The following is a 17,468-nucleotide window of genomic DNA, read 5'->3' on the forward strand; positions in this document are numbered from 1 at the left end:
AAGCTACAGTGGAAAGAAAAGGGAGAAAGGTATCAAGCGTGGGAAGCGATTGAGACCTCATGGAATCCTCAGAGGAGAGAAAAGTTGTAAACGCCAGGAATGTGAAAACAGGTTCAGTCGCAGCCCACCTCTTCCTTCCTATCAAATAATCCACTGAGGGGAGAAACTGTATTAGTGCTCAGAATATGGAAAGAGCTTCAGTCGAAGCAGTAGGCTTAGCGAACACCAGAAATGAACAGAAGGGAGAGTCTGCAAAACTGCTCACTGTGTGGAAGGACATTCTCTTGTAAATCGCCCCTGACTCAGCATCTGAGAATTCACCCAGGAGCAAAACTAAAGAATTTCTCAGAGTGTGGAAAGAGTTTCAGTCGGAGGGGCACCCTCAGTTCCCAACAAAGAATCCATTCAGGGGAGAAAACATATCAATGCGCAGAGTGCGGAAAGTTGAAGTGGTACCTTCACTTGCCACCAAAGAATCCATTGCTGATTCCGCACACGTTGCATAATGCACTTTCAATGCACTTTAGCAATCGTTTGGAAGTGGATTTTTTGTTTCACACATGAAAAATTCAGTTCCAAATGATCTCTAAAGAGGATTGGAAGTGCATTATCCAGTGTGTGCGGAATCCTTACCAATGCTTAGAGACTGGGGCCAGAATACCTGGGAAAAGAATAGAGTGGGTCTTCTGGAGAGTAGTTATAAAGTCTTCTGAAAAGTATTCCAAAACTCTGCTTGCATGCTTGAGGGTGCAGCTCTGCTTCATAATATTAAAAGTATCTCCCAGTCTATCCATCTGTGGCAGGCGTAACTCATCAGAAAATGAAGCGAGGAGCCTCAAAATTGTCCACCAGCCACAGGATTGTGGGTGTCACAGTGGCCAAAATGAGGGGCCCTCAGGTCCCCCCCCCAATGCTGTTTGCAGTGGAAAATAAGTTTCTTTGTTCATGGCAGACATAACTCAGGAAGAGAGAAAGCATTTGAAAATGCCCCCCCCCCCCTTTTTAGGATGACCGTGGAATTGCAGTACCAAAAATGAACATAATGGGAAGACTCTGGCCCAGCTGATCTCTGGACTCCACCCAGGCCCCCCGTAATTGCAAGAGATGCCAAGGTTGTCTCTTGCAAAACTCATCAGGAAAAGCGAGACATTTCAGATGGCCCTGTCTCGGAGGTGATCACGGGAGTTGCAAACAAAGGGGCCTGGAATATACTGGCCCACGTTCTCTCTTGCTGGGTGTCCTTGAGCCAATCACAGTCCCTCCACCCAATCTACCTCACAGGGCTGTTGTTGTGAGGAGAACGGTGTAAGCCCCTTTTTCTCCATACTAACAATGGTGGGATATAAATGCATGAAATCTATAGTACTGAAATGAAGTGTCCAGCTGTGCAGAACCCTTCCGTGGCATATGGGCAACTTTATGTAGGATGCTCAAGATGAGGGGACAGGAGAAAAGTACTTAATTCAGCACCACATGGTAGATTAATCAGTGTAGTATGTAAGGAATTCTTCCTACCTTTTAAGATCTGGCGTGCTCTGACCCTGGGAGAGAGGAGGCAGACAGGTGTGTCATACTGCAGAGCACCTCAAGCCCTTGGAAGAAGGAGGAAAGAAGGGGCTAGAGTCCTAAGGGAGGACATGTCTATACCTGCAGAGCCTACTCCAGTGTCTTTTCCTCAGCTGGAATCCTTATTTTCTCAAATCTAAGTGGCTCTGCTTCCATCTCACTTTCTCTTGAAATTCCAGAGCCCTTAATCTGCCCTGCTTTTTCAGAATGTCCGTGTGCTCTGAGAACTGCTCAAGCCCCTACGTGACCGATCGTCTTTGTCTGGTGCTGTATCGGGGCACCCTTCACATGTCCACAGATTTTCCTTCATGAGGGATTCCCAGCTCTAAACACTTTTCAGCTAGTCTTTTTTCATTCCTAGAAACTCTGCCCTTTCTTTCTTGCCACTGGGCTTGTCTTTACTCACAGGATATTCCTACTACTTCTTTCCTCCTGTTGTTATCTCACCACTAAAAGGCTTTCATGGGTAATGCCTGTTTTGGACATTTGGATTTCAGAAACAAGAAGGCTTTCGTGAGGCTGATCTGCGCAGGTTCAGGTGACAGTTAAAAATGTGGCTGGTTTTCCCATTTAAATCCCATAAAGAGATTCTTGCGGACATCACTTCATCCACCGGTAGAGAATTCCCCGATTTAATAACTCATTGAGTAAAGAAGGTCCTTAAGCACTTCCTCAATATATTTCCCATGAACTCCACTGTTTGCCACCAATTCTTGTCTTTTGGGATAAGGGGGAAAAGCTGTCTCGGGCCACTCTTTCCATCCTGCCTGTAATTTTATAAACCTCTCTCATATCCTCTCTTAGTTGTCCTTTTTTCTAAACTGAGAAGTCCGAGATGCAGAGGTGCTTCAACCCATCTTGGTTGCTCTCTTCTATACTTTCCCCAGCTCTGCAATGTCCTTGTTGAGATACAGCGGTCAGAACTGAACACAATATTCCTCATAAGGCCACACCATATGGGCATTACAGCATCGGCCGTTTTATTTTCAGTCCCTTGTGTAGCTTTTTCACAGAATCAACCACCTTTGCTTAGAGAGACCAATGACAATGGCAAGTTAGAGATACTGTTAGTAGATTAACAGTTTTCCATGTGGGTTCTTTAAGAACCTTGAGGTGTGTGCTACCTGGACTTGCAGACTTCCTCCCACAATGTCCTCTCTCATCACCTGACTTTGGCTCAATTCTTCAGACACCCTTCCTCCAAACAGTGGTGCCACCCTGACCCACATTTCCCACCATGAAGATGGATGCAAATAATTCATTGAGCTTCTCTGCATCTCCCCTTCTTCCTTAAGCGCGGCTTTCGGTCCTTGGTCATCCAAAGGCCCAACTGCCTCCCTGGCCAGTCTTCCTTCTACGGATACATTTTTAAAACTCTTTTGAGCCTCTTTTGGATGCTGAAAGAGCACAGGCTAAATATTTGCTAAATAAACATGAGAAACCCTACACATGTTTAAACAGACTCTCGAGATGACAGTCTGAAGGCAAAGCTTTTAAAATATCTAAAGTTTTCCACTAGATCTGTGGGTACAAACACATCTTTTAACAAAGGTCTTTCCCCCTCTGAAGTGATAAATCTGATTCTGGTTGAGAACATGTCAGACTGTACGGACTGCCGCATGTGAGCACTCTTCCATCACTGTCTCTAATTCTGAAGAACCAGTCCAGTGGGAAAACAAAAATCGGGCTCTGGGATTAAGCGGTTGACAAAGGCACCTGCATGTTAGGGGCCAACCCTGCATATTAGATTTTTCTGTCTATTTCAGATTATGCTCCTCGATAGAAAGAAAGCTTGGATTTTTCTGCATATGTGGGTGTTCTCATCAGATCCACCGCAGTACCAAGACTTCCGAATGAGATTTGTCTTCATATAAATAGAGGCTCAGATCCTAAACCTTGCTCCCATCTGTCCCCCTCTTTCTCCATCTGGAGGCAGGACTTTCCTCTGACGCTACGTGTTTCTCAGCTCACTGAGGGATGCCTGGGCAGAACCTCTTTGTGCCGGAGGAACAGGTTCTACATCAGAGGAGAGACCTTGCGATCGGGGCGGTCTTTATGATTGTTGGGCCATGGGCAAAAGTCCAGGATAGGGCCCAGATTCACTACCATCCCAGTGCTTCCACCCACCCCACCCCTCCTGGGGCCAAGCAGGGGGTAGCCCTTATGCATGAGGTGGGCGGGAGCCACTGCTGCCAATAGATGCCAACTGCTCAAATCCCAGATGGGGCATGCACAGGAGACTGCTCTTCTTGAACATCCGAAGCTGCCTTGTACCGAATCAAAGGACCCGTCAAAGTTCATATTGTTGACACAGACTGGCAGGGGCTCTCCAGAACCTCAAGTGGGGATCTTTCACATCCTGTTTAATTGGAGATGTCGGAGACTGACATTGAGACCTTCTGTCTCTCATCCAAGCACTAAGGAGAATGCAGGGAATGCCAGTCAGATACTTCTTAAGGTTTTAGAAGCCAAAGTACAATTTCGAAAGCCCTCTAGACTATTAACATTGGTTAATCCAGATAAATTTTAAAAAATCCTTGAACGTAATTCTTACTGTTCTGCATTATGACTTCAAAAGAGACATATGAAGAAATGGGGAAAATATCTTCCACGCACACACAGAGAGACACGAAGGCAGACAACAATGATGTGTATTTTTATTTGGAAAATAATAATAACACTCAATGTATATACCACCCTTCAGGACAACTTAACACCCACTCAGAGCAGTTTACAAAGTAAGCTATTGTTAGTAGTAGTAGTATTTTTATTTGGAAAAGGCTTGGAATTGTTTGTATCTTAAACATCAGGGAAAAATTGCCTTAAGGGGGCTTCCCGGTGATGTTCAACACCTCGAAAACAGTATCAAAATGCATTGTTCTGGAAAGTGACTGATGAATGTTGACCACACCTTAAAAAGGAAGATTTTCCTCATATCGTGATAACCTCTAGCACCAGAAAGCTTTCAGGGGAAAAGGTGAAGTGTATTAAATAATATTACTAATATGCAGTTAATGTTGGTTCAAACACAAATCAAGCAAATACAATTAAGTTCAAAAAATGGACAATTGAAATAGAAAAAAATATGTATATAAATAGAATCAGAAAAACTACACTAAGAACGCTCGGGACAGGCCCTGGATGAACCGATTCATCACACTCCTGGACAGAGCTGGTGCCTGTCAGCCCAGGCTAATGTTCTCTATTCTACTACAAGCAACAGTCTCCGGGAGGCAGAGGTATCTAAAGTGCCTCAGGCACATTCTCCCCAGGGCAGCACAGTTTGAAGGAGGCAGGCATTGGTAAAGTGCTCCAGGTTCAGAGGACGTTATGCTGAGCTACTGGTCTCTCTATGCCCACACTGGAGACAATTCCCCGAATGGCAGTACAGTTTGAAGAAGGCAGCTGTTGGTAAAGTGCTCCAGGCTCAGAGATCGCTGTGCTGTGCTGCTGGTCTCTCTAAGCTCAGAGTAGAGAAAATTCCCCGCATGGCAGTGCATTTTGAATAAAGCAGGTGTTGGTAAAGTGCTCCAGGCACAGAGGACGCGGGGCCGAGATGCTGCTCTCTATGCCCAGGCTGAACATAATTCTTACGACAGCGCAGTTTGAAGAAGGCAGTTGTTGGTAAAGTGCCTCAAGCACAGAGGAGGCTGTGCTGAGATGGAGGTTGCTGCCTGCGCCTGCTGGAAACGGTTGTCCTACTGCCGCCTCTCTGGTGGAGCCCGACGGAGGGCGCCGAGGAGTGAAGGCAGAGCTGAGCAGCTGGTCTCTCAGCACAGGAGTGAGGAGCCGCTCTCGATGGCTCCCAGAGAGGCTCGCTTTCAGGTGCTTGTGGTATGTGAAACGTTCAGTCTGCAGTCTGCTGGGATTGCCCACGAAGACACTCATGCTTCAGAAAAGCCACAAAAGAGTTCTGGCTGCGGGAAAATGTTTCAGTAACAAACCCCACTTTGGATAGGACCTATGGAGACCCCGTGGAAGTCTTTTGCTTGTGGGAAAACTTTCAACCTGAGCTCCGTCCTCATTCAGCACTTGACCGCCCACCGGGTAGAGAAATATAGAGTTACCATTCCGCCACTCGGAGTCAGGGTTCCCCCCTTCCAGCCTCCGTCCCTTGCCACCTCTCACCGGAGCAGTGGGGGGAGAGGCACACGAATAAGCTCACAAGCCCCCGGAGCACCTCCCAGGGCTCTCCGGAACATTTCCACGTCACACTGGGCATGATGTCATTCCCAGCGTGACTCGGCCATTGCAAGGTTGCCCCACGGCCTGTTTGATAACAATAGGCCCCCGAGATTATATCAGGGCCCTGTTTTTTCTGAATTGGCCGCGGGATAACCTGTTGCTTCTGCAGTGCGCAGACATGACATCACACTCTGCGCAGTGCAGAAGTGTGGGGTCCCGCTCAGGCCCATTTGATAGAAGTGGCCTCCAAAATGAGATTGGGGGCCCATTTTTACCCATTGGCTCCAGCGTGACCCATTGCTTCAGCGTTGTGCCAGAAATGACGTTATTTCCAGCTCAACGCTGAAGCGTACAGGCACACTGGGGCTAAGTTGATCAACATACGCTCCTCACATTAGATTGGGGGTCCTACTTTTCCTAATTGGTCCCAGTGTGACTGGTCATTTCCACGTCCTGCTGGGAACGACGTCATTCCCACTGCGATGGGGAAAGGCTTTGTCACGCCAGGAGATGATTTGATAAAAATCAGCCTCCAAGACTAGATAAGGGGCCTATTTTTAACAGATCGTCCCCTGGTGTGACCTGTCGCTTCTTCATCGCTCTGGGAATGACATTTCCTGCATGACGCAGAAGCATTCGGAAGCACACATGCTCTCTTGTGTGCCCTCTTGGGACCTGGGATTGGTTACTGAAACATTTTCCTGCAGTCGGAACTCCTGTGTGGCTTCTCTAAAGCATGCGTGTTTTCGTGGGCAATGGCAGCGGATTGCACACTGAAGCTTTCCCCATACCACAAGCGCTTGAAATGGCTTCTCTGCACTGCCTTCCCTGGCCTGCGAAAGAAAGCAGAAAGGGAAGATTTTAGTCCACTGGTCCAACCTTCGGCATGCCATGTTCCTTCAGGGAACCACGCCCCTGTGAAGATGCCTACAGTCAGAGGAAATGGTGCCAGGCCGTTGGCTGGTCGAGGAATGAATGAGGGACTGCCCCCTCCCCCCCCACTTGTCTCTCAGGACAACCCCCAAGCGGACTGGGTTCATCCAGGTCAGCAGTGGCTGGCCGGCAGGGAAGGGTCTTTGGGAAGAGCAGCTCCCGGAGCTCCTCCAGGAGAAAACCTGGGCTTGAAGCTGGGGCAGCAATCATGGCCCTTTCCTCCTTCTTTACCCTCATCACAAGAACGCAGTGAGGGAGGGCACAGAGAGAGATGGTGTGACGGGCCCAAGGTCACCCCATGTGCTTCTCCATTGCCGGTCTGGCAAACTAAGCCTTACTCCACCGTCAAAGGGAAGCAGCAGCCCTTCCCTCTTCTTTCCCCCATGGTTCCCTTCTTTGTTCCCTTTCTTGGGGTTTCGTGGTTGGGGAAGTAACAACAACACCAAAAATAGTCCTCAGTCTCAGATCCGTGCAGGACCCTGCCCGAGAGAGGCACTTTCTCTGGCTTTCCTTGTTTTCAGGGGGAGAGAGGCAAAGGGCCAGGGCTCAGGTGGCCGACTGCTTGGAGGAAAAAGCTGTTTTCTCCAGTTGTGTTGGCAACCCTCCTCAGCAGCTGAGCCTCAGCTTTGCATGCCGAAGTTGGGATTGCTCTCCGGGTCTCCTTTCCCAGGAGAGGCCGGCTTCTTTCTTCCTTCCCACCTCCCAGAGGGCGAAGACAAAGAGGCCTCTGCTAAGGGGGCCGGGCAGCACCAGGAGACCGCTTGCTCAAGGGCAGGCGACACCGAGGGCCCTTTTCCTTACAGAAACCAAAGCGGGTCCATCTTTGGCCTGGGACCGGTCTGTTGTGTCAAGGGTCAGTTTCAGATATCGGGCTGAAGAGAGGGAAGGGGGCTTGGGGGCTCCCATGGACCAAGGAAAACTTCAAGGGGGGGCCTTGCAGGGGAGCAGCAGTCCTTTGTCCTCGTTCCCTGCTTCTCGGGAGGGGGCTGTCTTTATAACTCCCCCCCCCACCCATTCTGCTGGGAAATGGCCTTACCTGCTGGTCAGAGGAGGAGTTGGAGTTCAGGGGGGATGTTGCTGGTATTACGGTAGTCGATAGCGACTAGCGCAAGTCCCGCCCTGAGTTCTCTTTCCTGTAGATGTGAACCAAAAAGACCCCGGATCACCCCAATTCTTCTTTTCCCATCACATCGGGAGGGGGCGGCTTCCACTCACCCACCCACCCTGAAGGCCCCTCGCCAGGTGGGCCCACTTGCTCACCTCCTCCTCCTCGTCCAAAACTGCCTGGGCCTGGCCGAGGAGGGAGAGGACCACGAAGGCGGCTCCCTCCCTCACCCAGTCCGGGCCCAGGCAGACGATGAAGTCCCAGCAGGCCAGGAGGCATTGTGAGAGCTGCTCCTCACTCAGGCAGGCCTGGAAGTGCTGCAAAGAGAAGTCCCCCTCAGCGGCGGCTCACTCTCTCCCGGACACAAGGGGAGTGGCCTGGACACCTGACCCTGCGGAGCCCCCCCCCGGCTTGGCCCCCCCACCTCTGCCTAGCCCCCTTTCAGCAGAGAGACCAGAAGCTCCTCCTCTCATCCCGCTACGCTCCGGAGGGCGAGGGGAATGGAAAGCCAGGTGTCATCGGAAGGGGAAGAAGCGTGTAAAGGGGGAGTCATGACTGCAAGCGAGGGGAGGCCTGTGTCTCTTGGCACCGCTGGCTAAAGAATTCCTGGCCGTGACTGTCAGGCTTACTGGAGGGGAAGGGCATAAGGACCCCATTCGCCCGGGACCCTCCCTTCTCAAGAGAGCTGTCTTGGAAAAAGACCCCTGCCAGCACCGCCACAACGTTCTCCTTACCTTTCCCATAGAGATGACATTCTGGTACTGGGACCTCCAGGCCTGCCCGTCCTCTGCCTTCCACCTCAGGCGGCGACCCCTCCGGCCCAGCCCTGGCAGGAAGAAAGCTCACGTTCAGCCTCGGCTGCCCTGACCGGGGGGGTGCAGGAAAGTTCCCCTTCCGTGTGGGCTCAAGGGGTGGAGTCTTGGGAAGAAGCGCGTTGGGGAGGGGCCAGACTGTTACTGTAGATGAAAGCCACATTTTTGGGAGACGCGTTCTTGCAGAAGGGGCATGAGGTCCATGGACATGAAGGGAAACTTCGAGCACAGTTGGTTGAGCAATCTCAAGGGTCAGCTGGCCTCCTCCATCCCTGTTCACTTACTCTTCTGGCCCAGCAAGCTGTCATAAAGCTGGCCCACAGACTCCCTGGCTTGCTCCCGAATCCTGGGTTCGGGATCCACCAGGGAGAGGGCCAGCGGGGCCAGAAGGTGGCCGATGTCGGGCTCGAAGAAGTCCTAGAAGGAGGAAAAAGAAGAGGCGTCTTTTCCAACCCACAAAGAGCCCTGGACTTGACTCTGAGGTCCCTTCTGGTGGGCCTTTGAGGGTCTGAATGGGGCCCCAGTTCTTAGCACTGAGCACCCTCGTCCTGTCGAGGCGGTCCAGGGGCAAGGCAGGGGCCTCTGTCTGCTCTCTGCATTCTCTGCTCTGCGGCGGGTGGTGCCTCTCTTTTGGGACCCAGAATGCGATTCTCAGGGATATCCATTTGGTTGTCATCACCCCCTCCCTTCTCAGCCTCTCTCTCCGTCCTCCCCTTAGAAAGCTAAAGAGAATGCCTGCCAGGCCTTTCCTAGCAGAGGGTGGATTTCTTAAGTCATCAAGAACACCCTTTCGCTCCAGGGCAACCCCTTTTGGGTGGACTGGATTCTCACTGCCACAAACATCTGAAGCCTCATTTTGCCTGCTGACCTGCACTGGCTCAGTCGGCTCTTGCTGGTTCCTTTGCATCCCCCCCTCCCTCAGAGCCGTGTCCTCTGCTCCAAAGTCTGCACATGGCGTCTCCTGGAGCTCTGCCCCCACTCCGAACACGGACAAGGATGTCCAGCACAACAGCTCCTTTTGGGATTCTGTGCTCCAGCCAAGGAGAGGGCAGCAGAGCGTCTCCCAGGAGGAGTCCAAAGGGCTCGGCAGGAGCATGGGCTGAAAGCCAGGCAAAGGGAGCCCCCATGAAGACAAGGACCTTGGCAAGTGAGACCAAGACTCCTCCCCACCCCGCTCCCTCCAATCCACAGACACACTTACATGAAAAGCCAAGAAGCTGCAGGCGTAGGACAGCAGGGGGCTGTACAAGGAGAGGGCTGTTGCTCTCACCCCTGCCCGCCTGTTCTGCATCCAGTAGGACAGATGTTGTGGAAAGAAGCAACGCTTCGGAATCAGGCCCCCAGCTCTGTGCCTACCGCTGTGCCCACCCAGGACTTTGCTCCTCTGCAAAGAAATCTCCTTCTGTGGGATATCTGCCTGCATCCATTCTGGGATTGTGACCTCAGGAGAGGGGTACGAAAGGAAGGCACCACTTCTTCCCGGACAAGTTCCTGTGCCTTGCCCAGAGAAACTGGAGGATGGGTCAGCCCCAAAGGTCCATTCTCCCAGCTGCACCCCACACAGGTCCAGTCCACACGTGGCTTAACCGTGCTTAGATTCCAAGGCACAACAGGAGACGCACCCCGGGGCAACAGCCGTGGGACGTCATGAGGTGAGGAGTTCCATCGTGGCCAGTGGGGAAGTGGAGGGGACTGCCTCTCCTGGCCCCCAGGGATAGTCTCTTCCCTGGTTGCTCTGTCCCCTCTTCTCCCACCTGTACTGTCCCTGCACCATTTCCAGCATGGTCTCCTCTGCCTCGCAATGGAGTGTCTGAAAGGAAAGAGGATGTCAGCAAAACCACTTGGTTGCTTTCCTGTCTAAACAACTATCCGGTTGAATTTGGCTTATGGCTGGTGGAGGCACTTCAGTTGAGGCCTCTTTCTCAACCACCCCGTTTCAGATCTGAGAAGCAAAAGAATTCCTTGGAAGGCCTTTTGGATCCAAGGCTCCCAACAGACAAGAAATGGCCTGCCTCTGGAGCTGGGAGGCTCTCGCGGTCGAAGGCCGTGGGCTGTCCAGCTTTTGCATTCGCACTAAGGAGTGCAGAGCTTCTTGGGATTGCCTCCCCCCCCCCTGGATTTTCTTCTTCTCACACCTGCGAGGCAGACGAGCTGCATAACTCATCTCGGAGGCTTGCCTTCTGACTGGCTAACCGCCGGGCACCCTGCTGGCTGAGTGCATTTTGAAGAGCAACTTTTTGGGACCTTCTGATCCTTTTGGACTTTCCATTTTGAAGCCTGCTGTTTGCCAGACGGTAACATCTGGAATTAGTTTAGGGACTTTAGTATATGCGAGGTTAGTTACTTAGCCTTTGAATAGATGGTTTGCTTGCAGCACTATTCTATACTCCGTGATCACTTGGCTTGGGCTTTTTTAATACATTTTATTAAGTATAATTCTGGGTGGAATGCATGGTGTTGGTGCTCCAATCCAAATCCAGTTCTTTGGCCATTTTGCCACAGGCTACCCGGATAATTTGTCTTGAAACTCAGCCTGTGGGGTGCCTACCTTGCAGGGCTGACTTTTGTTTGTTTAGTGCCCTGAGGCCTGGAGGCTTGCCTCTTCATCTCTAAGTCCTGGGGGTGAGCAGAGAGGCTGGTGACAGTCGCTACCAGACCTGGATCGCTCGCTTGCCCCTTGGGCGGTCCCTGGAGGGCTCCTGCTGGTTGGGGATTCTGGTTGCGGCAGCCCTGGGTTCCCCAACAGAGGACAACCCCTCCTCCCAGAAAGCCACTCCGGCAGGAACATACCTGGCTGGCTGCATCCTGGTGGCCTGGACTTTCTCCGATGATGACCCGGAAAGCCCAGGCCACTATGGACCTTTCCAGGTCCCACGAGAGGGCGGGCAGGAAGTGGCTGGCAAGGAAGAGGAGAAATGATTGGACTCTGCCGTGCGTGGGAGGGAATGAACTCTCTGGGCCTGCCCCCCCCATCCAACCCAACGCCTAGCCAAAGCCCCAGGTCCACACGCTGACTGAGGGGGACCGGCAGCAAAGCCCACCCACGAGAGGCCAGTCGGGGCAGAGAAGCCAAAGGCGGCATTTGGATCCAAGGGCCGGCCTTCCTCGGGGTGCTCAAATGTCTCCTGAGCCCTTGCTGGCCAGGAAGAATCATTCCCCCAAGAGAGGCATACCTGAGGCTGGTAATGGCCTTAAGGCACTGCAGGAGCAGGGGCGAGGTGGTGAAGAAGTCTGACATCATGATGTCCTAGGAGAGACGAAGAGGCAAAAATAGCTGCCCGTAGCCCCTAGCAGCCCCACGAGCACTCCTGTCTCCCGCTCTCTCCACCCCACAGGAGTGGGTCTTGGCTCTTGGGCCTTCCTTAGCACTGCGCACAAATCTTCAGAGCAAGACGAGCCTCGCTACAAGTGACATCTTCCACGCGAAGGGCACTTGATCATTTTCGCAAGTCTTTCTGGGTACTGAAGTCCCTCTCCCACACCCGAGCAAGACGATTAGCAAAGTTGCAGCGGGCAGCTGGGGAGGGGGGGAATACTCTAGAGAAAGCTTAGAAAGTTGCAGCTGCCCGCCCCCAAAGATCATTGAGAGCAGGCTTGCGACTAGAGAAACAATTTGCAAACGCAGGCTTTCTCTGACTTTTAAGGCAGCGATCTTAACAGTTCTAACAGAGAGGGGAGGACTTCACATGTCAGCTTTCTCTAGAGCATTCCCCACCCCCCAGCAAGACGATTTGCAAAAGCTGCTCTCGTAGGCTTTCTCCGTCTCTTCAGGCAGCCGTGCTAACGGAGAGGGGGAGGAACAGAAGGAAAAGGGGTGTGGGAGAGGGACTTCAGTACCCAGAAAGACTTGCGAAAATGATCAAGTGCCCTTCGCGTGGAAGATGTCACTTGTAGCGAGGCTCTTAGTCTCTTGGAAGGGAATGCATTGCGGGACTCAAATGCCTCCCGCTCAAATCACAACCCCAAGATCACTCAGAATACAAAAAGACAGAAAACAGAGAACGGAATACTGAATCCCAGCCAATGGCCGGCAGGCAAGGATGTTCGGGAGAGGAGAGTCCGTCCCAGAGAGGCTGCCTTCACCCCCCCCCCCCACAGTCTCTCTCCTGGACTCTCTGGCCTCCCGTCCCTGAGAAGGAGACGCTCCGCATAGCCTCCTCACCATCACACAGCTTACCATTCCACAAGCTCACTCTGAAGTCCACCGGGTGGGAAAAGTCCTGGTGGGCACACATCCCCACCTGCCCCGTGTGCAACAATACTCTGGGCAAGGAGGGCAGGAGCCAGCACCACATGCCAATTGCCTTCGCCATCTGAGAGGCAGATTGCCTCTCTGGGGAGACAGCAACTCCACCCCACCTGCACCAGTGGCCCTCGCCCTGCTCTCTCTCGCTCCTTCCTTCGGAGGTTGGCCAGGCCCTTTTCCTGGGCTGTTTTGGCCTCCTGGTCTGCCCCTAGGAAGATTCACATCATCTTCACCCCCCCCTTCCGTCTGCTCTAGCCACAAGCTTGCCTTGCCCCGATCTTTCCATCACTCCTGTCCTAGGATCTCCCACCACCCTCTTTCCACTGGAAGCTGCTCTTGAATGCCACACACTTTAATCTTCTCCACCACCTCTTCTCCACCATCTCTTGGACCACATAGGTGTGTTGCTGCCACCCCCAACTACATCTCCTTCTTAGCTGCCACCTCTCTCTGCTGACTTGCTTTCAGAGGATGGTCTACTAAGGCCCCTCGGTCCTTTTCTCATGCTCTGCTGCTGAGACAAGGCTCGTCCCTTCAAGAATGTTGCATTTAATTCTTTCTACCTAAATGCAGAACTGGACATTTCTCTTGGTTGGAATTCATTTGGTTAGTCTTAGCCCAGCTTTCCAGCCTGTCCAGATCTTCCTGAATCTCCTGCTGGATTAGCTACCGCTCCCGATCTAGTTTTGTCTGCACATTTTACTGAGCGCCCCCTCCGTTCCCTCCTCCAAGTCATTTAAAAAGGTGTTAAGCAAGACAGGGCCCAGGACAGATCCCTGAGGCCCTCCACTTGTGACTCCTCTGCAAGAGGAAGAGGAGCCATACAAGCACTCTTGGGGCATGATCTGGCCACCAATGACAAATCCACCTCACAGTAGCAGCATCTGAACCACATTTTACCAACTGGTCAACAATATTGTGTGGAATCTGATCAAAGCCTTACTGGAGTCAAGAGAAACTCTGTCCACAGCATTCCTTGATCCACCAAAGGAGTAGGAACTCCATCCAAAAAGGAGATCAGGATAGTCTAAGACAACTTGTTGTGGAGGATCCCATGCTGGCTCTTAGTAATCACAGTCTTCTTTTTGAAATGGTGAGGAAATGACTGTTGGATTTGTTTTAAAAACTTTCCAGGGATGGATGCCAAGCTGACAGGGAGGGAGGATTGTATCTTGAATGCCAAGACAAGCCAGCTTTATAGAGAAGAAACAAGTTTTTACTCAGCTTTCACTCTGGCTCAGCCTGCATTTTAGCCAGCCCTCCAGTCCAGCCTCAGCCGCCAGCAGTTTCCTTCAGGGACCCAAAGGGCCAAGACTGAAGACAGACAAAGCAGAAAGCTGCCCCCTACAGGCTGCTTTCCTTCCTTCTTTAAGATGGGGATGGCAGCAGAGTACTTTTACCTAGCCGTAGGGATTGTAAAAGGAAGGGGAAAGACCAAAAGAGGTCAGGTTCCTGTCTACATGGTTAGCCGAGTTCAACTCTAACAACAACAACATTTGATTTATATCCCACCCTTCAGGACAACTTAACACCCACTCATAGCAGTTTACAAAGTATGTCATTATTATCCTCATGACAATCGCCCTGTGAGGTGGGTGAGGCTAAGAGACCTCTGAAAGACTCACCCAAGTCACCCAGTTGGCTTCAAACGAAGGAGTGGGAATTCAAACCCAGTTCTGCAGATTAGAGTCCTGCCGCTCTTAACCACTACACTGAACAGGCCCTCCGCCATTTCTCTGATCGCTAATGAACAGAAGCCAGGTCCTACATCTCAAAGCTGCTAGCTAAGCTAGATTTATGTCGCCAAAGACCTGCCTCTGTTTTGAGAGCTACAAGTAGTAAGCAGCTCAGACACTTTGAGAATAGTTCTCAAAGATTTAGACTGGATTAATTCAATGGAAGAAGTAACTGCTTGTGCCCAGATTGGTGCTGTGTGTAAAATCTGATTTACAATCTTAATACTAAATCATTGAAGCGCAGTGGGGATATCCAGCACCCCTGCCATAAAACAATTTTGCTGTTGCTCCAATTTCCCTTTTATTCTTTGCTACAGTTGATCCAACATGCAAACCCACCCCCTAAATATTTACACAACCGAACCTGTTCAATTTTATATTTCCCTATTTTCTCTGTTTCCCAACTGTTTAGTGGGCATAAGGTAGATCCAAAGGCAATGATTTTAGTTTTATCAACGTAAACATTTCCTTTTCTGGACAGCACTTAAAAAATGCTCTAGAGTATTACAAGAACCTATCTGGAACAAGCCATCTGAGTACTCTTTAAAAGTATATTTCTGCTAGCTACTCTAGAAGTCTGGGACAAGAATAGATCTACATCTATATCTCCACTACCTTGTTTTACTGGCAAACACTGGTTTAAACCAGCGTCATCTCCAGACTCATTTAGCTGTTGGAGATGAAAAAAACTCAACTAGATTAGTAGGTGTGACAAATGCCGTTTTCACACTGCTTACCGGCCACAGAACATCGTGCCAAACTCCCAGAACAACAGCGTACCCTTCTATCCAAGCAAAAAATTGAAGCAAAACCGGGATGTAAAGTCCCATGGTTTCAATACTTTCAAATTGACCACTTACTTAGCCAGCCCTCTATGAAAAATGCAATGTCTCACGTAGTAACCAAACGTGAAAATTTCTTGAAACTGGAAAAGGACACCTGTAAGGGTTTTACCTCTAAAATTTATACATTACTATTATCAAACTCAAAAACTAAACCATTCTCTTACCAGACGGATAGAAAAACAAACTGCAGTTCATCTATAACTGAATCCCAATGGTCAAAAATTTGGAGCTCAAATATCCTCAAGTCCAGATCTATAAACATCAAAACACAATCAATCAAGTTAATGACAAGGTGGTATCATACTCCCCAAAAACGTCACTTTATAAACAAATCTATCTCTCCAAAATGTTGGAAGTTATGTGGAGAGATTGGTTCCTTCTTTCATTGTTGGTGGACTTGTAAAGTTATTAAACAGTTCTGGTCAAAAGTAATTATATGTATTAAACAAATTACGGGTTATGAAGTCCCCTTAAAACCTGAACTAGTGTCACTCAGTTTATGGGCAGAGCAAACCAGGAGGACCAAGGGAGTTAATTGCCTCTTTACTAGCAGCTGCTAAAGCTACTATAGCCTCCATGTGGAAAAATCCCAACCCCCTCCCCTTTGTTTGGCATAACAACATCTGGGATTTTTTCTTTATGGAGAAGATAACTAACCAACTCAGGCAAGCAGATTCAGTTGAATTTCAGGCTAAATTTTGGGAAGAATGGCTCCCTGTACTTGATTATATGGTTAATTTTGATATTAAAGCAAATAAACTATATCCTGTAGATCCTTTTGCTGTCTAAAAGAATCTAGATCATTATATGTTGCACAAGTCAGTACTTATAGTTATGGTTACCTAAAAATAAGCTCTTTGTAGAATCTCTAAAGCATGTAAATATTTAAAAGTCTTCTATAGCTCTCTTGTGAATGTTTTGTGCATATAATATTGTTGAGTGTATTTGTTGAATTTTCTGTTATAAAAACAAAAACATCTTAAAGAAAAAGTAAAAAAAAATGTTCTCAAGGTTCTCTTTAGTCCTGTCTTCCTTTATGAAATAATTATCCTATCATCTGCATAGGTTAACGCTGCCACTGTTTTGTTGCCCAACTTCTTCCTGCCCAGCACCACGGCTAGTAGCCCTTGGTGGACCTCCATAGAGTCCCCCTTTAAAGCTTGCCAATGCTGCAGCTGTCGCTCTGTCCTGTGGCCGCACATCCCACAACAGAGTCCCAAAGACCCACATGGGGCTCCCATTCCGAATCAGGCAGCCAGTGTTTCAACTGTCCCCCTCTCCCACAGCCAGTCTGGAAAGGAACAACTAAAGCTCAGGCCAGGTCACAACGGGAAAGGCCCTGTTCCGCATCCCCACCTCTCCGGGGCTCACCCGGCACAGGAAGGAGGCCAGAGGGTGATCTTGAGGGAGGGAGGGGCAGACAGGGGCAGGCGGCCACCACCCGCTGGGCCTTTCCCTGTGCAACCCTCCAGAGAAGGGGACCTTGGAAGCCCAGTCTTTCTTCTGAAGGCTGATGGCTCTCCTTGCTCCCGAGTGTCTGGTTAGGAGGCCTGGTTAAGAGGACTTCATAAGCCAGCACTTGGAACGGGTCCTGGAAGAAGGCCAGCAGCCAGGTTTTCAACTCCACACAGGCCCTTGCCACTCCCTCTGACGGGGGTCCCTCAGCTGGGAGGTTTTCCTCCTTCACCACCTGCTTAAGGACTTCAATGATGTCGTTGGGTAAGGCCAGGGAAGCCGGGTTAGATGCATCACTCATACTTCCTCGGTCAGGAGATGCCCGATGTGCCTTTGAGGAGGGTTGCCAGTTTCCAGGTGATAGCTGGAGATCTCCCGGAATTACAGCTGATCTCCAGGCAACAGAGATCAGTTCCCTTGGAGAAAATGGCTGCTTTGAAGGGTGTACTCTATGGAATTATATCCCACTGAGGCCCCTCCCCAAACCCCACCCTCTCCAGGCTCCACCCCCAAAATCTCTAGGAATTTCCTAACCTGGATCTAGCAACCCTACCTCTGAGTGGGCATTCTTATCCTTTGAGGTTC

Source organism: Eublepharis macularius, chromosome 8, assembly GCF_028583425.1.
Source record: "Eublepharis macularius isolate TG4126 chromosome 8, MPM_Emac_v1.0, whole genome shotgun sequence".
Lineage (NCBI taxonomy): Eukaryota > Metazoa > Chordata > Lepidosauria > Squamata > Eublepharidae > Eublepharis > Eublepharis macularius.